The following is a 23,665-nucleotide window of genomic DNA, read 5'->3' as shown; positions in this document are numbered from 1 at the left end:
CTCCTCCTCCTCCTCCTCCTCCTCCTCCTCTTCCTTCTTTTTTTTAGTAGCCTGGGTGATTTTTGATTGCTCTTTCATTTTTATTTTTTTGAATTTAAAAATTTGGATTGTTCAGAAGCTAACATTAACAATTACCCTAGCAAAATAGAATAAATAACTTCTTTTCATCTTATATTTGCTAAAGAGAATGATATAAGATGCCCCTAACTGAAACACAGCATTGGCATCCTTTCTCTGGGCTTAAGAGAATACCATGCAAATTCATGAAGGTGGTGCCATTTTGACAGATCTTAGTCCACTGCTAACAGATAATGCTTTATATTGTTTTAATAAACGTGATATAGGTTGAGTATCCTTTATCTGAAACGGTTGGGACCAGAAGTATTTCAGATTTTTTTTATTATTTTATGGAGTTGGGAATATTTGCAGATACTTTGAGATAACTTGGTCAGGGGACCCAAACTTAAACACAAAATTCATTTATGTTTCTTATAGACCTTATTGCATGTACCTGAAGCTAATTGTATACAACATGTTTGATGCACCTGCTTTTGGACATGTCACATGAGTTCAGATGTGGAGATTTTTATACTTATGACATCATGTCTGCTCAAAAAGTATCAGGTTTTGATACATCTAACATGTTGGATTTTGGGATTAGGGTTATTCAGCCTGTAATAACAATTAGTTCTTTTTATTTGGGGAATCTGTTCATATTCCCTTCAGTTTTAAGAAGAGCTCCTGTGTCCCATATATTTTAACAATCCTTAATGTTGTTCAAAGTGTTCATCTTTAAGTGCCCATGGCCCTTTTTTGGTACCTGGGATTGAACCAGGAATGTTTAACTACTGAGCCACATCAAGAGCAGCTCCCCTTTCTTTCTTTTCTCTTTCTTTTTTTTTTTAATTTTTTTTATTTTGAGACAATGTCTTGCTAAGTTTCTCAGGGCCTTGGTAAAATGCTGAGTCTGGCTTTGCACTCTCAGTCCTCCTTCCTCAGCCTCCCGAGCAGCTGGTATTACAGATTACAATCAAGTACCACTGTGCCCAGCTCTGGCCCTATTCCTCTGTCAGAGAGATCAAAGGAAAATAAGAGTCTCCAGGCTTATTTTTTAAAAATATTTTATTTTATAAAGAAATGAACATTTTAAAATAAACTAAGTAAAGACATTTTGGGGTTTCTCATGTGGATACTCATTTTCACTTGGCTGTTGTCACTTCTGTGGATCTGAAAGACAAGTCTCACAGAACTACAGATTACAGTTTGGGCAACTTCTGCAGCAGCAGCAGGCTCCAGGCAGTTGCACCCAGCGCTCACTAGAGATGACATAGGCAGACAGCAGGTATCCCCAGATGGGTGCATCTCAGTCCAGGTCTTCCTACTATTGTTCTTCTATTCTCTTGATTTCACCTTCTAGATGTGTATATAGAACCTGATCTTTTCTCTGAATAATACCCCAATTCACTTTTTATCATTTTTTTTGTTGTTGTCAGTAGAGCTTTAGTTTATCTCTTACATTTTTGAAAAAAAGGAGTAAAGTCAATTTGTTAAAGTCAAGGGGATTATTTTGAGAGCCAGGATCCATAATCATAGCTAAGAAAATTTGTAAAGGTCTCTTTTTAGGTCATTTCAAAGGATGGAAGTGTGAGCTTTTCCCAGCACACAGCGAGGATAATTATTTAGCTTTCCAAACTGTGATTCTTCGTACTGATGATTAAGACTAGTTCTTCCATAAAACTCATAGGAGGAGTCATTCCTACAAGTTCATTGCCTTGGATGTCCCATTCTGAGATGTAGAACACAGGACTCCAAGAAAGGATGATTCGGTTGACAAATGAAATCCTTTTATGAGAAGGAAACAGATTCATTTCTCATACCCTTGAACAGTGTTGGGGGTAGCAATTATGTAATTACTTTTATGGTTTGAATTTTACAAAATATACCTAAACAAGTCCATTGTTGGTATTTGGACCAATAATAGGGGCAAGGATGGGTGGGGGTAGGAATAAAACAACAAACTTTCCCTGAAGATGAGTCTTCCAGTTTAATATAATTATTTAATATAATTGTATCCCCTCTAGAATGGTATTCAGAAGATGCTCTTTCAAGTCTAATGGTAGTTTTTACTAGTTTATTCCAGCTGTTTTCCATAATGTAAATAGAAAAGGGAAGCTTCACTAGTCTATTCCATGCAATTACAAGTATTTTTTTTTTAAATGATCCTGTACTTGGGCCTTCAGGTGTTTTCTATTTACAATTTAAAGAATTTTTCTTTATTATGTTGATTTGCCATATTGACATTACATTGCCCACATCGTGCATTAAGGACTGAATAAATGAGGATTCCATTTTTTATACAGTAAAATGATGAGGTTTGCCTAAAACCCACGATATTGTGGAGAGAGTGCAAACCTAGGCAGGTACTTGGGAGAGAATAGGAGATTTTGCCTAACTTTTGCCCTTTTGAGGGCGGGACTAAATCCTTTTCCTTTCTGGCATAAAATAATTGAAGGGCCAAACCGTGTTGGACTAATGGTTTTAACATTTTATTTTCAGACATGTCAAACCCCCAAACGAGAGAAGATGCCGAGGCCTGTTGCCACAAACCCGTAGATCCGAACTTGTGGTGATAGTCCACACAAGCTTGTGTCTATAGGTCTGTGTCTGGTAGGCAATTGCACAAGCCATGGGCTTTGCCTGTGTGCCACCACTATCCCTTCAGTCTTATCCTCCCCCTCCCCTTAGTCTCCTTCAAGAGAGGTACAGATGGAAGGTGGGCCTCAAGAGGAGGAAGGAGACCTTTTGTTCTGAAATGGACAAGGTTAATTAATAGGCTTGCCCTCATCCCTACTGACTGCTCTCACCTGGTCTCAGCTGTCAAATTAGGAGGCTGGGTTGCAGGTGAGGCTGCAAGAATTTGAGTGATTCAGACAACTGACTGTTGAGTGATGAGTAAATAGATAAGCGGACAAGGGTTCATTTTGATTCCTGGAAGCCTGACTAATTGTTTGCAAAGCTGTTATGATCTTTTTGGAAAGTGACAGAGACTGGTTTACAGGACCAATCTTACTCTGGTTTGTGTTGTTACTTTATTGCAATTCCTCCCTCCTATTTTTTGCCAAGTTCAGTCCAATCAGTCCTTATTTTAATAAAAGAGATGACCCAGGGGAATGGATAATCTGCTTAACTATTTATACTTCTGTAAATACCCAGCAGGATAAGAAGAAGAACTTTTTGGTTAAAAAAAAAAAAAAAAGATACGGCCTGTTTAGATCCAAACTCATCTTTGGTCCCAACATTCCCTGGTCAGAGCTGTTTTATAAGTCTTTATCATGTTTGAAAGGCTGGAATGAAAATAATTTTATCCCTTTGCCTCTTAAATGTCACCATTGTGCCAGGATTGGAAAGCCAAGCTGACCACAGATCAAAGCAAAACTGGCTATATTTGTATCATTCCAGCAATGTGAGCTGAGGATTCTGTAAACAGAACCCAGGGTGAAAAGTTGATCAGATTTTGGATGCCTCTTAAACTTATACTCCCTTTTGTTTAAGCACAGAAGCATAGTACCAGGAATTCCCTTAAGTTATTTGTTTATTTGTTTGTTTGTTTATGAGTGTGGTGTAGCCTCTTCTAACAAAGAGGAGTCAACCTGTAATAACTGGTGCATTAACATCAGAAAAGAGTTTGAAATTCAAATGGATACATTGTATCTCCTCTTAAGAGTTGCATTGTTCAGGGAGACCTAGAACTTTCTTCTGTCATGTATTAGGAAGGACAGAATGCAAAGCTCTATAAATGCTAGATCAAGAGGGTGGGTTTTTTTTTTTTTTTTTTTTTTTTTTTTTTTTTTTTTTTTTTTTTTTTATTGTTGGTCGTTCAAAACATTACACAGTTCTTAATACATCATCTTTCACAGTTTGATTCAAGTGGGTTATGAACTCCCAACGAGGGTGGGTTTTTATGCTTTTCTTTTGTGTGGCATAAAGGGGGCTGTCTGTGGGTCTCAGCCCTGAACTTGCCAAGAAGTCATTGCTTTAATATGGAATGATGGAAGATTACACCCAGGAGAGAAAGAGTGTCCTCATTGGTGTATGTCATGTGTAATTGTTTGCCCAAGGTCTTCATTCACCCAGTAAGCAAACAATCTTCTTGGTTGGGTTTACATGCCTCTTTGAAGTGGTTGGCTTGGAATGAGTAAACTGCCAGCAAATGAACCCGGCACCTCCACTGGGCAAACATGTGTTTGATATGAGCAATGTTTCATCTCTGCTCATCATCCCTCTGACCTGCTGTAGTTGAGTGTGCTGCCAGTGGGATTAATGGTGGAGTTTATGGATCCAGGGACCCCGAGCTCCCAGCATTCTCTGCCCCGGAACAATCCAAGGACTGCAGGATGGACTGTAGGTACCTGCAGGATTGTTTCCTTTAAGGAGTTTTTGTAGATCGATTTTCCCAAGAACAAAGATTATGCAGGACACCTACCTTTTCAAAGTTTCTGAAAGGCCTCAAACATTATTTGATTCATCGGGTTAAAAAATATTCTGGTGGAAAGCCCAAAGCCCCTGGACCCTGGCCATAAGAAACAGGATATTAAATATTTTACATGATGATGAAATTCAGTGTTTTTCCCTTCTTCCATGTTCATGAATGAATGGTTCTCTAGATTTTAATTATTCCGTTGGGGCTCCCTCAGAGTGCACTGAATATCCTACTTCAGGAAGCATGCAGAAAAGTAAAATAATTTCAGGACTTCCCCCCAAAAGACTCTGAAAATATATTTCAGTAGCCAGTTTAGTATGGAGGTTTGGAGAGAAGGGATATAAAGTGAACTCATTTTATAAAAACTCTCAAATCATCACTATTAAAATATATTTATTAAGGTAAACCAGCAGGCCATAGTTTAGATATATTTTTAAAAAATTCTTGTTTTAAGAGTTGTAATTGATAAAACAAGTCATTACCAGAGATTAGGGAGGGGAAAATGGATATTCAGCTTAGAAAACGTTTCTTATATTTCAAAATTAACAAATGAGTTTCTTTACATAGGAAGAAAATGATATGGATATGGTAGAATTCACTTTAAGTTTTAAATTACTCTGTTTTCATATTTTTGCAATATTCTTACCAATCATTCCTCAGAATTTGTCAGGTCTTAGGGATCCTCATCTTCTGACTATGGTTTTTAATTTAATCAGATATTACTTAGCCTCTCCATTTAAGATTTTAAAAGCTCCTTATGCTTGCAGTAGCATTGAAATTTCACAGAGACGTCAACATGAATGACTCTTTGAAGATTTTCAAATATTTATTGGCACCTAACATGGTGCTTAATAAAGTATGAGTTGGAAAAAGACTACCTTTCCTTTTCGACTACCTTTTCATAATGCTAGGAAAGTTATGATGCATTCACTCACATATTCATTTAACCAACCTTTGTGAATGTTTACTTGGTGTTAATCACTTTGCCTCTGGCTTCAAAAATACAGATTATTTGGTCAGAGACTCCTTTACCAATTTGTATGTCAGCCATACAGACATGTGTTTTAATGAGTCACATGTGACATGTCCAAATTCCAAATACCTAATCAAATATTAAGTATATTCCCTAGTGGAGAGTCCTCATGTTTTCTTAAACCCACACACCTCAGCTTTGTTTGAGATGTATTCAACTCTCTTTGGGGAAGCATTGCTGGTAGCCCTTAAAACCTCAATATTTTATAGACTGAGAATCTTCGTACACATGTTCAGAGTATCTATGGAAGACATTTTTTTTTTAAAGTTAAAGAATACAAAAGATTCTCTAAACCTAAAGATATTTAACTGCTATTATCCTATAAATACCACTTCTTATTTTATTTTTAACTTTCACTTTTCAATAAGAATTTTATGACATCATTCCATATCATAATTGCATGTTGTTATTACATGCCTACAAATATTTACACTAATTATGTAATGAGCCATAATTGCCCTAATACATGATAATGGGCTAAACTCGCGTAAATAAACAAGGAAATTCACACAATCAAAAGAGGAAGGTATTGAAAACTATTACTCTTCTAGGAGCAATGTCTTTGTATTGTAGACCCCAGAATAAGAAGCTACATGGAGAAAAATCAATTTCTCTGTTTCTAGGTATTTAAAAGCTGTCTAAGCTGTATGCTTAGACTGATATGCCTCCATCCTAGAGCATCAAAACTGGTCCTCTCTTTGTGGTATCTTGCTAACTGTTGCCTGGCTTTCTCCTGCCTTGTTTCCCATTCATATTTATGTCCTGAATGTTAATAGAATCAGGCAAATTGTCAATGCAGAGTAAATGAAAGAAGTTCAAATAAAAAGGAAAGAAAATAAATTGTATTTTATTTTAGTGTCCTAGTGAATTAAATCTTCTATATAAGTCAGCATCTAGAAGCAGAAGACTAAAAATATTTTATGAATTTCCATGTGCAATCCAGGATTTAAAGTAAACTGACCGAGACAAATTCATGCATTCTGATATATTCCCCCCTCTAGAATCTTGGTAGCAAATCCACCTCACCAGGAATGATGTTCCAATGTAAATGGAAGGACAAGGGACTGGACATAAAAATTACCTGGCCCTTAACATTAGCTTTATACCAAAATTTATCCATTCACGCATGCATTCTTTTCGTTTGACAAAGTTTTTTTATTTTGGTTTGGGCTTTTTTTTTTTATTTGTTTTTTAATCTTGTACCATGTGCCAGGTACTAGCCACACACAGTACTGGATTTGCAAAGGTGAATAACATGGCCCCATCTTCACATAGCTCAAGATCTAGTGAACGAGACACACTGATAAATGGTAACACAATAGATTGAGGGTTAAATTAGAAATATGTACATGAAATTATGAGAATATCACAGGAAGAATTCTTTGAGCTAAGGAATGAAAAATGAATGGAATTTGCTTGATAAAATTAACTTCCCAGTCTTTGAACTCCAACAAAAATAAGATAACTTCAATACAACAGAGGCAACACCCCCACGCCCCCACCCCCCCAAAAATAGCCCAACCATGAAGCTGCATGAGAGAATAGGTTTAAAAAAGTTTGGGGGGGGGGAAAGTCGTTCTTTTACATGCTGGTGAAATTTCGTAAATAAACACCAAATCTACAGCATTTGGATTTTTTTTTTAACATAATCAGTGTGATAAGAGTCCCATGTGTTCAGGATTCCTCCATCTCCATTTGCCTATCATGTCACAGACTTCACCAGGCAATGTCAGAGTCTAGCTAACCAATGAAGAGAGGTGAGAATTATGTAATGATGTGATATAATATGTAATAGATATGATGAATACTGTTGGGAGAATGTTCAACCTGGCTTCTATATGATTTGTTTATCTCTACTTTGCTCAGAATCCTGTTTTATCTTTTTACCATGCTTTAGGTCAAGCCATTTCCCCCTGTTTATTGATCCTGTAGGTTCCAGGTTTTTAGTTTTATAAGAGAAACATTTGTTTTCCTCATATTCTTTTTCAATTGTCTAAGTTTAAATATGGATCTACTTTTCTATTCCTTCAATGGATACCAGAGGGCATTAGACTGGTCAGAACTGCAACATTACTATAATTTTAATGCATAAAAAAGATATTCAAGAAGACCAGTTCCAAATGTTTTCTCCCTTCCTGTTTACATAATAGCCTCAGGCCAAGGTTCTTTATTTTTTCCATTGTCAGACCCTTAGATGTGTTGTCTCTTATGAATGGCCCCAATAGGTGATAGCATGAAGAATCATTATAAGACTAACTTGAAATTTCATCACTTAAGAAATAGTAGCTTTCCAGCCATTATGACTGCATGTTCCCAGGTTGAGGTAGTAGGTTGTATAGTTTAGAATTACATCAAGGGAGATAACTGTACAGCCTCCTAGCTTTCCTTGGGTCTTGCACAAAGCAACATGGCGAGAATGATCATGATTCCTCCGGGCATTATTTTCCTAGGAAAGCCTATAAAAGGTAAGATTGGGAACAGTTATTTACTGGTAATTTAGAATTCAGGTTTTATTTAATTCTTATACTCATGTGTGTTTTCATGTTCAGTTTCTTTAGTTGGAGTTTGTTTTGCCAAACATGTGAGCCTTTGAGGGATATGTTATACCACTTATCTGTTGTCACAATAATGCTGCATAATAAACAACACAAAACCTCAGTGGCATATAATAATCAACATATATTTAACTCATGAACCCATGGATCAGTGATTTAGACTGTACCATTTTTCTGGTCTTGGCTGGGCTCATTCATTCTGGCTGTGCATTGTAGGATGGGATACTAGGATGACCAGGGCAACTCAGTTTTATTCCTCCTATCACTTTGTCCAACAAATTAGTCCTAGAACATCATGGTGAAGGATTAGGACCAAGAACAAAGAAAAGCCAAATGGCGATCTTGCAAGCATCTGCTTGCTTTGTGTTTGCTAATATCTCATTGAGTATTGGAAGCCACGTGACCAATACTGGAGCCAGAGTGGGAGGTACTGCAAAGTTTCATGGCATAGGACATAACAAATTTGGGCCACTTTTGCAATCACTTTGCATTTTCTTGAATATCACCAAATTGAAAATAGTTCTGTTCCTTCCATTGGAGGAAGCTTCCAAGTTCAAGAGCCATGTTTTTTAATTCACATTTTGGAGCTTAGGCTTAGCTGGTCTTTGAATTGTATTTTATATCCCTGTTGATGAGATATACTCCAATCCTATGTTAAAAAAAAAAGTGCCCAAAGACTAGAATGGTAATGATATGGCTTTTGATTATATCAGAATATATGCATGATCATTTCTTGGTGATAACCAATGTCGCGAATGATAGACATGTCTCCTGTCTTAGACTGAACTCTCAATCTACAATGAACTTATGAGCAGCAAAACCAGCACTAGAATCCAACTCTGTCAGGATAGAATTGATTCAAGTTCAGGTGCTTTTCATCAGAAAATAAAAGACAGGTAGTGAGAAGGTGTGTAATGATTTAATGTAATCCATTTTATTATTTTCTAGTAGTTTAATATAATTACAGTATATGTAAAAAAGAGAATGGTTTTGCCAGTCCATAAGTATGGTTTTCTCCCCACTCTCTCTCTAAGCTACCTTCAAGAAAAGATGAGAACCTTGTGTCACATTTTGATTCCATGCCCAGATATTTCCATGGGGAGTAATTTGTGATTTTTGCATCACTAAAAGGTCAAAGATAATGAGTCTTAGTCTGATGATAAAGTACAGTAAAAGGTTTGCTGGTATCTTTAGGCCACCCTGAAACTTCTCAGCCGAACTAAGAGCAAGACCCAAAGTCTCCTGTACCATTTTAACTTCTTAGCTCCTTTTTTTATCATTATTTTGTCATATTTATTATGAGTTTGACATGAAACATATTTATTACCTGTATCTGTGTTGAATAAGGGTTTAGATATTAAACATCTGTAGCCACTTGACATATAAGGACCTACTTAGGGCTGTTTATATATTCATAAGTCTTTTATAATATCAAGTTATCTTCTTGTACAATACAATAAGGTCCTCTCATTTTCAGTGGCATAAAGTGAAGTGGATTCATGTACTCTAAGAGCAAATTAGTGTTTGGGACGCCCTGCTTCTAAAGACAAAGTAATCTGACTATATTTCTACTGACTTTGGTAATAAGGCTATATCTGCCAGAATTTAAATAACACCTTAATTGCCTTCAGAATGGCATAGTGTCTAGGAGCTCATTGTGATGTGCTTTTTAGCCAATAACTTATGGTAGACAAAGAGTTTGGGAACAGCAAAGAAAATAAATTGTGTCGGAGGCCACTTTAGTCACATCTGAGTATCAATTTCAGCAGTAATGGATGGGTAAAGTATTTTCCAAAATGATTCATTCCTTGTCTTCATTTTGTGAGAATGTATTCTGTTTTCTTCAAGGAAACTCTTCCCTGAATTTTATGTAATTGACAGTCATTTGTAGCCTCAAAAATCCCAAATACACCATTAATACAATGGCCATAATATCTTCTGGAAATTAATTTTAGGATTTAAAAAGGAAAAAGAAAGTTGAAGCAGGCTTTATTTTCAAATACCATCAAGAAATTCTAATATGCCTACTGGTAGAAGAAATATTACTTTGATTTTTCAGAATCTGTTCTTTTAATCCAGCTATTTTCTAGGGCACTGACAAACTTCAAAACAGAAAAATATTGCTGGCAACTTGACCTTCTTCAAGTAAGGAATGTTTTGCTAATGCAATGTAAGGATATTGGCCAGTTCGAAGAGTGAGTGTATGAACTTTCTTGAAGACAGGTCATCTGTGCTTTTTAATTTTCAGACATCAGCTTCTATTTTACTTAGTTTATTAGAAGAGATTTTAAAACCAGCACAGGATAATGCCATCAACCCCCTTTTTGCACTGGGTATGTGTGCACTTCCAAAGACATGCTTGTAAGGACAAACATTAGATCTCTCAGAGTGGGCCTTGGCTTACTGCCTTCTCTAAGCTCTCTGGAGATTCGGGGAGAAACAAGGAAACTACGTTTTTCTTACTTCAACCACTATATATTTTCTAAATGTCTAGTGTAAACTGTGAGTGGAAAAACACCCCATTTTATGACTGTTCTTTCTCAGCGACTCTTAAAATAAAAATGACGTGATCAATGCATGGGGTAGAGTCTTGGGTAGCTATAAGCAAATACTTCATTTCAGATATCTATGTAGTTACTCTGGGGGAAAGAAATCTTTAGGAATGTACATCAAGTTCTCCCTTTAATTTTAGTCAAAGAACCTACCTTTTAAATAGATCTTGTTTTTCCCCTCCCTACAATATAAAACCCTAAGATACTGCACTATGAATGTTGCATTTTAAAAAATAGATACATTATGACATTGAGCACGATTCTAAACATCTTCAAATTAAAATAAGCACTCATTCAACAGAAGCATCCTTTAATAGCACATGTAAAGAGAATCCACCTGGGAGTATGAGTGCTGGTACCCATCCTGATTCAGCCATTTAAACTACCTGAACTTCTTTATGCACAGATGCAAACTCATGGAATGGAACTGGCTAATTTCTGAGATACCTATAATATTGAATATTTTGCAACTTTGGGGGCCATCACTCAGGAATCTTAGAGTGCCGTGAGTAATCTTAACCACTTAGCCTCCATATCCTCCTGTCTTATAACATGGGAAAGTATTTTCCCAATTCTGTCCCCATACTGTCAAAAAGACATGGGCAGATGATAAGGAAGCATTTGTGGTGACGTTTACATGAAGCTATTAACTCTGGAGGCAATGTTAAGGCAATGGAAAGAGTAGCCTAAGAAATAGTAAATATGTGTCCCCTTGTTCCTTCCAGGGCTTGCAGATCACTAGGGTAATAAAAGAAAAGTAAATTAGTTTCTGCCAAGTTAATGTCTATGATCAGGCACTGAATATCACTTTACAGTGTAGATTATCTCAGTGGTGAACAGGAGGGGGAATATGTCAAACACACCATCTCCTTTCCCTGGTCCCATTTTGTGCTCTTTCTGAGCAAAAATTATGTGCTTCATGCTCTACCGCCAACTGCAGTATGGAGCACATGAGAGCTTCTGTGGCCCTTCTCAACCCTTTTACATCAGTCACAGAACTCCCACTGTTCTGTGCTAATGCAAAATGCAATAACGTTTAGCATCAGGACATCTCTGAGTCAAGAGGTTAAGGGAAAACACATCTCCCATTGTGTTCCTGCAGCTCTGATACTGTTAATGGCGAAAACACCATGGAGACAAATAGATCTCCCTTTATTCAGGAAGCTTTGAGTGAAGAGAAAATATATATGACATCTTTACAGCATGAGAGCCCTCTCTATATGGTGCATTAGGGAGGGTGGAGGAAGGGAGAAGTTCATGGAACCTCACGGGTGATAAGGCTTGAGCCTTACCTAGGGGAGGATTCTGCCTTCTGCGTTTTCTCTCCATGGCTTTAATAAGTCCTTCCAGTTCTAGCAGGGGGAATGAGGTACAACCTTTCAAGGCACAAACAGGGAAAGAAGACTCTGAACAACCATTGCAGAAAGCATGATGGGGTGTTTTCTACAGTGAGACCCAAAGTGGTGGATGATGACCTAGCTGTGACTTTCTTCCTTATCCTACTTCTGTGCATCTTGACTCTCCTCTGCGCTATTCAGGTGTAAGGAAGGTGAGTCAATCTATTTTAGAAAGGAACCAAGGCTCCCACAAAAATCAATATGTTATGATTACACTGAGATTTTTTTCACTGGGAAATTTCTTGAAAGTAGACAGTGTGCTCTGTGTGGCCATATAAAAAGTTTATACCTGTGATCTTATTGTTCACTCATTTGTGAGAACCCGCCAGGGAAATCTTAGTTGGGATCACTTCTTATTTCCATAGGATGTTAAAAAAGTTTTTCCTTTTTTATATCTTCTATTGTTTACGAATTGTGATCCCAAACTAAAATCAAGATTTTCCATTTCCTCAAAACCTGAAGAATTATTCCCTCTTTGTTCCAAACAAGAAAAAACAAAATCTGGATCAAGAAAACATTGAAGGGTTTGTCTTCCCATTTTAGCTCTACCAAATAACCATCAAATTTTCTTTGTTATTTATAGTCTTTGAAACATTTGGTGGACATACATTGTTGATTACTGCCCAGTCCTGCTGTCAGACAACTACTCTGGCTTGGAGGACTGGGACAGGGGAGAGGAGTGAGGATGCAGCTTCGCTCATGGACCTGGAAACTTCCAGTTATACTTCCCAGCCAGGCTGATGCAGTGTTCAGTATTGATTCTGTTGCCTCTAAGGCAGCCAGATTTTATGTATAAAAGTTCATCAAGCCCAGGATAGAGGGACAGGAATTCCAGAATGACTCATTGTTTGATGAATAAGGCCCTGAGTGTTCTGTGGTTGCCATTTTAAAATTTGAATAAAATGTATAGAATTCAAATCATAACTTGAATTCCAGATTGGGACAGATCATGCTCAGTGGTAAAACTGCAGTGTTATAGCAATCTGCTGCTTTGGGTCAACTGCTAACCAGCAACTTCAGCACATAAATGGCACACTCAAGATGTATGTTCTAAGCCCTCTAAGGAATTGGGAGTCTTAATCTATTTGTAGCTTTTTATTATTGAGTAATGAACTGCTGCCAAAATACTGGAACCAATATGCAAAATGTGTATTAAATCAAGCATAATTAAAGGAGAAAATCTCCCCAAAGACTGAACAGAAAGGTACAAAACACATTTATGGGAAGTAAACTTTTTATTACCTGCTATGACCAAGGAGCAGTTTTCTGGTTAATCATTTTAATAGAATTGCCATATATGAGATGCATGAATGACCAGTTATTAAAATACCTTCTACTTAAACCTAAGACTCTACTAAGCACAGTTTAACATTTCTTAAGGTTTTTAAGTAATTCAGAATCCTGTATGCTTCAAGGTCAGCATTACAAAGCTAAATTTATCTCATATAGTTGTTTGACATGTAAAAGCATCAATTATAGACCTCGGCTTGGCAGAGTATTGGCTAAACTAGATTTTTACCATTTATGTTCTATGAGTTGAGTTGGAAGCTCATGTTAGCATTGACTCTCTGATTTCTTCTGATGGGAAAATGCCAAAATGTTCTGCTGCAAATTAAACATTACTCTTAACTAATCTACCAAAATGTTTAGTTCTGAACACAGCATACCCATTACCCCATGACCTCAAGTGCTTCTAAGTGGAGCCGCCTCGGTTGGCTCCCCCTGCCTTGCCAGCGAGTCTCCACCTTGTTCTATCCTGCTTGTGCTCTTTGCTCTCAGAAGCTAACTTCAGGCGTGGCCTCGACCTTTCCCTCCTGCCACCCTCACCCCATCTGCTTCTGAATGGGTTTGGTGAAAGAAAGTCACCAAGAAGAAGTTGCAAGGAAAGTAGAGAGAGTTTAGGGTACTAAGTCCCCTGACTCTCTCCCTGCTGGCCATGGGTGGCCTGGCTTCATTTCTTACTGAAGGAGTCCACCTCAGACCATTCCAACTCTTAACTCCAGCTTCTGAGAGCCATTCCCTCTCCTTATTGTTTTAGTCCTGGGCTGCTCCTGGGACACCTCACTATCCTTTTTGGTCTCCCCAACTTTGCCCAATCTTTTAGTAATCTTTGCATTAAACTTCCCTCAGTTTCCCCATCTAATGTGCAGTTTTGTCCTGATTCTGATTCAACATCTAAAGTCAGCATTAGGCCAGATAGCACAAGTTAGAGTCACACACTTTACATCTTGTGTGAGAAATGAGCAATAAGGGAATGGATATTTATCTTTCCCCTGATACCATAAGCTCTGGATGGGCAGGGACCGTATCTAATACCTCCTTTATAATTCTTCACAAAAATCTGGCAAAAGGCTTAACTCACAGTGCATGCTCAGTGCACATGGAAGGTCTTGAGAAGTTACTCCAAAATCCTCAAATTTGTTACAGGCTTAAATGGAATGTAACCTCTTGACTCAGGATATAGACAGAAGTCAAGGGCCATGTTATTATTTTTTTTTCAATAGCATTTCTAATGTAATATAATCTCACATGATGCAAATATATCATACAGATGCTAGAAATTCTAACTCAATAAAATTAGAAGATTTTCTTCATGGGTCAGGTTGATTTGTGTTTAACGGATGAGAAGTAATTTTATTTTAAAAGTTTAGATTAATATTTCTTTATATTATCAACTCATCCCCTGCAACTTGCTTTTTCTATCTGTGTGTTTGTGCATGTGTGCACGTGTGTGTGTGTGCGCGTGCGTGCATATGAGTGCACTGGGGACTTCTTTTGCAATAGTATTGGCAATTTTCTGAATATAACCTCGGTAGGGGGAACATGTAGAATGTAATTAAAGTAGGATGTAAGAACAACAGAACAAAGGGAATAGTTACCAGAGCAGGTATCTTTACTATTTCTTTAGGGTTCCCATTGCTGCTTTACTTTGACCTTTATCTTAATGCCAAACTGCTCTAAGCTTGAAGCTTCAAAAATATTTCATATTCTATGTAATATGGAAAATAGTTTGAATTGGAAAGCACTAAGTTGTAATGATATTGTCTTTGAATTCACTTTCTACTTTGTACAAATCTATGTTATAATATCTAATTTCTCAGAAACTAGTGAAAATGGGAAAAAAACAGTTTAGGAAGAACTGGTCTTTGGATTTTCTTTACTGAAGGGAAACTTCTCGGGAAGTTCAAAGAGCAGATTCTTCACTATTCATATTTTGCAAGCAAGATCATTTCTTTGACAAATGGAGGCAAGTGGAACATTGTCAACTCAGATAAGTGTGTCTCCCTGATAAGTGAACTGTTTAAAGATAATCTCACTAGTCCCCTATTTGGGCAGTGATCGAAGCACTCTTAGATAAGTTTAAACCAAAAAAGCATGGAAAATATTTTTGCCAACTGTTTCTTCTTGGCTTCTTGGCAAAGACTAACAGTTACGTTCCCTATCTAGGGACTATCTCTTATGGGCCAGACCGGATGATCTAATAGGTCTTTATAATCTCTCAATACTATGACTTTTATCCCCAAGTGAACTACATCGTTTATTTACATAGAAACACACTCCAGGCTTAAGGAAATGCAGAATGACTGATGCTAAGGAAAGTGAGCCAGTATGACTCAAGAGTTCACTTTTTTCTAAATAAGAATAAGCAAATTTAAATCAGGGACCTTCTCTCTAGTTCTCCTCCAGCATCTCAGTATGTAGAATTTAGATGTCAGAATTCCCCAGTAGTGAATTAGTTTTCTGCCACCAGCAAATAATAAATTTGTGTTGTCCTGTTAAATCAGAAAACTCTGGCTGTACTTAGCAGGAAAGCTCTTTGATGGAGATTTGGTTTAATTGTTGTTTTAATTTCAAATTCTATCCCAGGCACATGGGAAATTAAAAATGTTGGGAATAATAGAAAAATAAAAATTGCTAGAAAAATACAAGCATGATAAATAAAACATAATCACTGTTCATTTCAACTTTATTAAGAATTTGTTTTTGTGCTGCAGGCTACATTTATCTGACAAATGAAGCATTGGAAGGAATCTCAATTTTTTAATAAAAACTTGTTTTTCCAGGACTATGTTGGCAAAGACAACATTTTAAAAGGAATCTTTCTTTTTTCTTCTATGTTGTACAAATATTTTATGGTTTCTCCGTTGGGTAGTACTTGAGTGCTCTGGAACTCAAAATCAGGGCTGTTTTTATTGCCATTCTGATGTTTTGTTTTTTAATTGACCCTCCTACATAATCAGCATTGAGCACCTTACAAATATAGGGACTGTCGGGGCTGGGGATGTGGCTCAATCGGCAACGCACCCATTTGGCATGTGCAGGGCGCTGGGTTCAATCCTCAGTACCACATAAAATAAAGATGTCGTGTCTACCGAAAAACTGAAAAATAAATATTAAAAAATTCTCTCTCTCTTCTCTCTCTCTCTCTCTTTCTTAATATATATGGACTGTCAAGAGATTTTGCTTCTGAGGGCTTTGGACATCTCAGATGATTATTTACCTAATTTACTATGGCATGTGATTAGAAGAATGTGGTCAAGATATACCTGTTAAGAAAGTGATGAAAAATTAGTATGACTCATGGATTGAGATTCTTAGACAAGTGGACACACTTCAGAATATCTATTTTTAGAGGAGGTGTCTTTATTGCTGATCCCCTCTGTTGGAAATCATAGTAGTCAGAGTTTCTGTCTGGGGGCTTCATGATCGGTCCTTACCATTATGTTCTCTGCTTTCAGAGTCCTAATTATCATTTGGAAAATATTTCTTTTCAAAACTGAGGCCATATAAACATAATGCACAGCTTACTGACCTACTATGGCCTATTGTACAATTGATTATGTTGCTTGTATGTAAACCAAAGCATTTTTTAAAAAAAGATAACAGCTTTTCTACAGGTTCTATAGAAGTCACTGCTAACCTCTCTGTATTAGGTGGAAATGTCTCTCAGAGTCACTTCTAATAATAAATTCAACACAGAATGTAGTATATATTCTCATCATATAGTTGTATCATTTATTAAGTGAGAATTTGGCCTTCATGGACATAGCTAATTGTACTAACTTCTAAGTTCACTGTCTTAGCACATATTCTATCTACAATTTATATTTTAATCTCAAGTCACTTCCAGAGCTCATGCTTTGAAATTATCCTAAAATTTATATTGTTGCAAGGTTTGTGTTCATGGTCAAGGGTATGTTTGTTTTGACTGTGTTCTCCAAAGCCTGAGTTAAAGGCCTCTCTGTTTCTCTGCCTGCATTAAAAATTAGGCCGCTTTTTCTTTTGTCTCACCTAATTATTCACTCAAACATTAGCATGTCATATTTCATGATGTTAAGTGGTTTCCATGTCTATTTTAATGTGAATTCTTTGATGGGATAAACTCCATCCTAATTATCGTTTTAGTCCCAAGCTAACACATAGTAGTTGCTCAATAAGTTTTTGTTTACATGATCCTTTTGTTGTTGTTGTTGTTGTTCAGTGAACAATTTTTGACAGAACTGTGGTTTAGGAAATAATGAACTCAGATAGCATTTGAACTCCTCCTGTAAATTCTATATAGTTTTTTGGTAGCACCTACAGAACACTTGCCTTTTGTTCTGCTTCTGTTTCAGTGTATAAAAATCACATCTGAAATAGGTTCAAAATGCAAGTGAAAAGTGGGTGCAATTGAGTAGGAGCTCTTGAGAAGTTTCCTTAGGATATCCCCTGAAGTTAAAGCATTCATTAAAGTATGAACATGTAGAAGAAGCCCCAAAGAGAAATATATAAAGGCTGATCTGTACAGAACTAACTTATTTTCATTACTTTTGTTTTGTTTTAGAGTAATCACATGCAATTTCCTTGCAACAAGACAAAATTTACTTGGGAAGAGGTACTCCTTGTTAAATGGCCAGGGCTTGGGGTGCCCTTTTCTGCATTGTTCATTGAGTGTGAATGAAGCCATCATGGTCGTGAAGATGATGAATGGCTTGGCTTTGATGTTACCAAGCTTTCACAGTTGCTGCATCTTCCTACTGAGTTACATTTCTCAGGACAGTTTTTGATGTTCTTTTTTCAACTAAGGAATACATTTTATGATAATGGTAATAGGGATGGAAATGACGGTGATTTATTTCATTAGAATTCACCATGCAAATGGAATGGAGAATAAATATTGAGTCACATTTGTTTTACTTAATCAAAATTGAAAAGTCCTTCAAATTAGGGGATGCACCATTATAGTATCAACTGTGTCCAGCAATGTCTGTTCAGTGTATTACTGTATTAAATATATTTATCCTGACATTGGCTTCTATTTTGAAATCTCAGGAATGAAGTCCATAAATCTTCACATCTAAGAGAATTTCAGTCAACCCTGCCCAAAGAGTTAATATGTAATAATTAACCACTCATCCTCAGTTTTTCTCAACAGATTTCATTTTTCCTTATCAAATAAGTATTATTTTGCTGTTTTAATTATTAATTACTAATAGTCATTAATTTACTATTCTTTTTTCCCTATTTCCAACTTTATTCTACTAATAATATGGTTCATTAATAATGTGTTCATACCACCCTCAGGCCTGTCTGTTTTTCATAGATTACATGAATCTGTACATATATACATTATATGCTACATATATACAAACACATATTAGGCACATTAGGCACATTAGAACATGTTATTTAATAATTAAATAGCAATTTACTGAGAATTTACAACAGGTGCTATATAAAATTTATAATAGGTGCTAAATTTAAAAATTTCAAAATAATTACTTCATCAATACAAATGTATTGGCTACAGGTCCAAAGCGCTATGGTGAATCTGAGAAAAAAAAAGATCTTTCCAGTTGTAGAATCATAGAAGTCTTCCTGGAAGAGATGTGTTTTGATGTGGGGCTTGTTAGAATGGCTAAGATTTTGAGGGCCAGAAATTAGCAAAATATTCTTGATGAAGGAAAAGTGTAAACAAAGGACTTGGTTGGCAAGCATTAGGATGAATCGGAGAATGCAAATAGTCCATTGGGCCAAGACACAGTTTGCTGATGTTTAGTAGAAAAAAAAAGTGTTTAAAGTAATCTGAAGTCAATTTGTGGACTCCAATACTAGGTAAAGGTGTTTGGAATTTTGCCAGTTCACTGTGGGGAGCCGAGAGGTTGATTAACTGTCTACTTTTGATGATTAATTAGCTTATAAAGTAGACAGGACAGAGTGTGAAGAGACCAGTTAAGAACTTATTATCATGGACTCAGGTGATCTATGTGCCAGGCTGAACGAATGTGTTGGCTATGAGTGTAGTGAGGAGGGAATATTCCACAGATCTTCTGTCGGCTCACAACAGTGGATGCATAAGAACAAGAGCAGTGAAGACTTGTTGAGGCGGATGAGGTAGATTAATTCTTCTTGGATTTCAACACTATGGTTTTGTGAATTTCTGCAGAAATAGTTGATTGACTGGCAACAATGGAAGCAGAAGAAACAAATGGTGATAACTGGAGATCATAGTTTGAAAAATGAAAAGGTATAGAAGGTCCGAAGATAAGAGATGACGCTAGGAGCAACATCATCAATATGACCTCACAGCTGCCACTGGCTCAATAGAGATACAGTTGAAGACAGCCAAAGAGAGTGATTGGCTAGGGATATGGGTAGCAATTTTGGAGTTTCTACATCATAAGTTCAAAATGAATAGATTCAACAGAAGTGGAGAGTGGGATGTGTGGTCACTAAATGGGATTTCCTGAATGAAACTGTTCCAAATACTGAGGGAACTCAGGTTGTAGTCATGCATATTGATGACTTAAAGGGAAAGAAAATAAATATCATTAGAATCAATGAAGCCAGGAAATCCCTTAGTGTGGCCAGGATGGCAAAGTCCATAAAATGAGTGGGGACTAAGTTGCAGAATTGAAATACTTCCAAAACTGAAACAAATTCAGAGCCAAATTTCCTTGATGTGTCTCAATCTTAGTGAAGAAGCCTCAATCTTTCTGCTGGGTTCTGATAATTGAAGAATTCTTGATTACTTACTAATTTTTTGGCTCATCATTTACTGCAGTTATTGTACTTATTTTCTTATTCACCAAAGACAAAGGGCTGATAAATCCATAATCTCTGGACGTATTTAAAAGAATAGTCAAAAATCTTCATTACCCACAGACTCCACATTTGTGATATGTGCATTGTGAACATATGCAGAAAAATGAAGAATGTGTGTCACCTGATGCCACATCTTTTACAGTCTTGCACTTTTCGTGGATAGTTTGGCTCTTTAAAATGGCTTCCAAGTATAATGCTAACATGCTGTCTGGTGTCCCTTTGTATAAAAAGACTGCATTGTGCCTGCTGGACAAAATATGTACGGTAGATAAGCTGAGTTCAGACATGAGTCACATGACTGTGACAGTGGGCTCATTGTTAATGAATCAACATTATATATTAAATAAAAAGTCTTTAAATAGAAACACATGTAAAACGAAGTTAAGTCGTGATCAGTTGAAAAACCTGTGACCACAGGCTTCTTTCAGTAACTCTGTCCTTCCTCCAGGAGCAGTTCTTCCGTATTTACTAATTCGCCATTCACAGCAACTATGAAGAGCACGACTACTGCAAATAATAAGAACAGAGTACAACTTGTTTGTTTCAGTGAATGGTAGCTGTAGATCCTTCATAGTACTTCATGTATTTGCATATCAATTGATATGGTAACAAGAATTGGAAATATTCTTGGGCTGTCAAACCAATGGATGCCATGTAACTAAGTCCCTCCCTTGTCCTAGATATTCTATTGATACAGACTGAGTATATTTTGGCTGTTTGGGGGGAAAAATAGTTGACTTTGTATCTTCCTTATAAATAATTCATTCCCCCTTACTCTTATCCTGACCTCCTACCCTGGAGATTTTCTAGAATAATCATTGTACAGGACCTCCCCTGTGCAATTCAGTTGGAGTTTTGAACCTAGCATTCAAAACTTATTTATTTCTGTCACATTTTGTGCTCTTCATTTTGACCTCTTATTGGAGTTCTCTGTAAACTTTGATCTTGTCATCTGGCATAGCTTTTATTTTCTCCCCACTTTCAATATCTGCAGATTTAATAAGAATATAATCTATTTTCATTCAAGGCTTTAATAAAATAAACAAGACAGGGGGTCAAGCACAGAGCTCCTGGGCAAACCATGTAGGTCTAGCCAATTCACAGTATAAAATAGTTCCCATCTATACTTTCATGTGGCCTCCATGTCTTGTCCTGAGGGAATATGGTGGGAGGGTGGAGGTGGGCAGGAAGAACATGGCATGGTCATTGACAATGATGAGCCTGACCTAACTAGAGTCCAGGGAGGCATGTTGGCCAGCAGCTCCGAATCCAGTTACACTTCAAGGAAGATAGGTCACATTATGCCATACAGGGATAGACATTACTGAGAATGACAATTCTATAATGTTTTATTGCTTGTGAAGTTTCCTCACATTCATGGTCTCATAAATATGAAATGGAATGAGATAAGTTGTCTAAGAAGATTTTAGTTTAAGGGATGATAAATTAAACGCAGAATTTAAAGCAGATTATTCTGTTGATGGAATTCTACATGGACTGTGGGATGACGTGACTAGAGAGAGGGAAAGAAGCGACTGGAGTTCTCCAAGAGGTGAGGAAGCAAAGAACTCAGATGACGATGGTAGTGAAAAGTGCACAGGAAAGGACAGATGAAAGACATCTGCTGCACAGAGGAGCAATAGGACTCAGCAACCAAAAATGGATTTGGTGAGGGAGGAGGAGACTCAAATCAAAGATAACTCCCACACTTTATACCTGGAAGATTGATGGTGCAGAGTGTGGAAAAAAGAGAAAGTGGTAAGCGGACCTTGTGTAGGGTGAGGTTAGTTTCATCAACCTGTGCTTGGCTTAATGGTGATGAAGAGACAAGAGGAATTCATAGATGAGAACCTAAGACAGAAGAGTCACCATTTTTAACATAGAGAAGGGTCTTCTGTGGAATGAGATTTTCACCTGGAAGCTTAAATGGCCCCCTTTTGCAATGCAGAACTACAGGATAGCAGCAGCCATCAGTACCCCTTGGTTTTCTAGCACCTAGTTGGATTATTGCATAAGTGATATATCCTTCCAGTTGAACCAAGGATCGTTTAACTTTGCAGATCCATTTCAGATGTTGTAAATGGCAAATGTGGCTAGAAAAAGTCTTGGAAGAGGAAATTGGCTAAGAAAAAATATGTCTAAATCATAGAATGAGTCATAGGAATAAAATCTTGGATATCTTATTTAACCATCAGCAAATTGTCTGACAAAGTCATCCACCTACTTCTAAATAAAACAAGCTTTCTATGTTTTCTTTCCAGTGGATACTCAATTTATGGTCCTTTTAAACCCACCCCACCCCATACAAATGAATACAAAGAAGAGAATAGAAAGATGTTAACTTGAAATCCCATTAATCAGCCTTTAGAGAAGACCCTATTATTAAGTACTTGATCATCAACATTACCAGACATTTATTAAACATCTGATTGCATTTATGCAAAGAATACACACACAAGGCAAAAGTCACATGGGCCTGCCCTCTCTGGGTATATAGGCCCTACAAGCAAGAGAGAAAATATGGTAAAATGGCCACATAGAAGTGCCTAAATAAAGTGCTTAAATGGCTCTATTCAATTATGTTAGCAAGGCCTCAGCTCTCCTCTTTTATCAAGGAACATAATTTTCCATATAAGTGAACTTTTACAGAAACAAAAGCTTGCCTATCCAGGTATCACAACCCCTGCCTTTTCAGTCTCTTCAAATAATTTTGGAGGGGTTACTGGAAATTGAACCACTGAGCCATATCCCCAGCCATTTTTATTTTTTTATTTAGAGACAGGGTCTCAATAAGTTGCTTCTGGCCTTGCTTAGTTGCTAAGGCTGACCTTGAACTTGCAATCCTCCCGTCTCAACCTGTTGAATTGCTGGGTTACTGGCCAACACCATCATGGCTGACTTCTTTAAACAATCAGTATTTCACTACTTGATGGCTAGGATTCATCCTCATGAGTAGCTGTTAGTGATTTTTGTGTTCTTGGGTATCTTTCTCTGATTTTTGTTCTTTAGTTGTCTTTTGTGCTCTGCTATGGCAGTTGTATTTCCAGGTTTTCTTGTGCCTGCTTCTCTGTAGATCTCCCTCTTCACTTGTAGTTTGTTGCTCCACAGCATCTTCAGACCTGGGGGTAAAAGCTAACCAGATTGCCACAATCGTAAATGAAAAGGGTCGATAGATAATTCTGAGTGGATAGGCATTGCTGTATTGTGGAGATGGTGAGATTGCCACTTAAAGTGTTTGATTTTCTCGTGTTTGCATTCTAGGCTGGGATCCAAAAAGTTGAGGTTGAAGAAATACTGGCCCCTGGGTATGAGAGGGCCTGCTGCTACATCATACCACTGATGATGAGGTCCCAAGTTAACACCTAATGTGGGGATAAAAATGCAATGTCTCATGTCTGGAAAGTGAAGAAATGACAGACATCACTGTAACCAGCCTGAGAAAATAAAAATTTAGCTTAATATGACCTTATAAAAAGAAGGTTATCCTACTCTAGTTCTGAATGTCCTCTCCAAAATATACATAGATAGAGACGCCATTTTGTTAATTTCACTGGAGGCCACTT

The 23,665-nt window shown here is 37.0% G+C and overlaps 1 long non-coding RNA gene across 2 annotated transcripts in view; it reads left to right on the top strand.

Annotated features, from left to right (window-relative positions):
* LOC110598453 (uncharacterized) overlaps positions 1 to 23,665 on the top strand; it is a 258,358-nt gene that overhangs the window by 199,424 nt on the left and 35,269 nt on the right. The window lies entirely within an intron of this gene.

Source organism: Ictidomys tridecemlineatus, chromosome 4 (assembly GCF_052094955.1).
Source record: "Ictidomys tridecemlineatus isolate mIctTri1 chromosome 4, mIctTri1.hap1, whole genome shotgun sequence".
In the NCBI taxonomy this organism is placed as follows: domain Eukaryota; kingdom Metazoa; phylum Chordata; class Mammalia; order Rodentia; family Sciuridae; genus Ictidomys; species Ictidomys tridecemlineatus.
This window is presented reverse-complemented; position numbering and strand designations above follow the sequence as displayed.